Source organism: Pteropus vampyrus, unplaced genomic scaffold (assembly GCF_000151845.1).
Source record: "Pteropus vampyrus isolate Shadow unplaced genomic scaffold, Pvam_2.0 Scaffold90, whole genome shotgun sequence".
NCBI lineage: Eukaryota > Metazoa > Chordata > Mammalia > Chiroptera > Pteropodidae > Pteropus > Pteropus vampyrus.
In genome coordinates, this window is record NW_011888871.1 from 682,882 (window position 1) to 684,606 (window position 1,725).

The window sequence follows — 1,725 nt, forward strand, 5'->3', positions numbered from 1 at the left end:
CTCCCGGCACAACCCGGGCCATGCCCCGTCTCTCCTTCCTCCAGGCGGTGACAGAGAGGGGCTCCAAGAAACCTCTCCCAGTGAAACGGGCCACCACCTCCTTGCTGATGAGGAGCTCCTGGCGAGTTAATTTAGAATAGCTCCAAAGAGGCAGGATGGCCCTTAGGGCAACCTCTGCGGGTGGGACGGGCCGCAGATGAAGATGGACGCCACCGACTGGCGCGTCCCCGATGTGTCTGTCATCCACGGCAGTGCCCTTTTACGGTGGGCTTCGGACTCTGGTCCTCGGAACTCAGGGCCCGCCCTGAGGGGCCCCCGCCGTATGGAGCGAGGAGAGAGACGGCGCTGCCCGCCGTTGGTTTGTCCTCTTGGGTTCCACATGAGATTCGACTTGAACACACGGCACGGGCGCTAAAAGAACCAATCGAGACCCACTGGACCACGCGCTCACGGGCTCTCTGGTCTAAAGGACCTGGCCAGACTCGGTGTGAGAAAGGAGAGCTGGCCGCTGCACCGGGACACGGGCCCGCTGGGGCGTGCTGGGCGTCCACCTGCGGAGGGGAGCGCCAGGCGCGGGGACCCGGAAGACCCCTAAACTGTTGTGACCAAGCGTGTCTGCGTTCCCGAACCTGTCGGCCTTGGCGAAACACCCGAGACCAGAGGCTCGTCTCCGAGGGCTGCGGGGAGCGCCAGCGCTGGGTGGGGCTTACGGGGTCACCCACTGCCAGGCTTATGGTGCAGCGTCTCAGCAATCCTAGGGTGTAGGTATCATTTTCATTATTGCCATTTACTAATGAGGACACTGAGGCCGAGAGCCAACTACGTGGTAGAGCGAGAAGCCGGACTTGAATTCGAGTCTACAGGATTGCAAGGCTCGTGCTCTTAGCAGAAACACTCAGTGGCCCGCTATGCCACGGACTCAGTTCACCTCCATTCTAGCGATCGTTTCCTGGTCTGTCTGCTTCAGCTGAACTGTAAGCGACCTGAGCAGAAATCAGGTTATTTATTCCTGGGTCCCCCACAGCGCCCTACACACGGTAGGTGCCTAATAAATATTCCGAGAGCCTATTTTCCACCCAGTAGGCAGAGTGATCCTTCTAGATATAAATCAGTCGTCACTCCCCGGCTCTCAATCCTTCAGGGTCCTCCCATCACTGTGATAAATCGCAAAGTCCGTGCCCTGTTCCCACGGCCTGGACCCCGGCCATCTCTCCCACCTGCTTTCCCGCCACTTGTGCATTTGGCCCCAGAAAAACAGCGAGCATGCCCCCTCCTTGGGGCCTTGGCGACTGCCCTGTGCACTTCCCTTGAGACTCGCATGGCGGGCTCCCTTCCTCTCCTCAGATCGCGGGTCATGTGTCCCCTTCTCACGGACCTTCCGTGACCATCCTGTTTAAAACAGCGTCCCTCCCTCACCGTCCTCACACTGCGTTCCTCTTCTCGATGGCGCTCGTTGCCACCGCGCGTTTATCTGTTTTCTGATTATAACGTGCGCTCCCGGCAGCGCGGCCTTGGTTGTGAGTCATGTGTCCTTGGAACCGAGCCTGGTGCCTCTCAATCAGTAAAAGGGGCGAAGGAGGTGAGAAATGCCCTTCGCTCCCTCCCCGTGGCGTGGCCGGTGCGCCGTCCTTCACGGAGGGCGCCGTCTCTCCCGCTGCGCCCGGCCGAGCTCCGCGGGCGCCGCTGAGAAAGGCAGAGCCCTGGCCTGGCGGACCGCGGGCCTCG

General features: G+C 60.9%; 1 protein-coding gene across 1 annotated transcript in view; it reads right to left on the reverse strand.

Annotated features, from left to right (window-relative positions):
* The window catches only part of CARD11 (caspase recruitment domain family member 11), a 31,207-nt gene that overhangs the window by 22,111 nt on the left and 7,371 nt on the right, over positions 1-1,725 (reverse strand). The window lies entirely within an intron of this gene.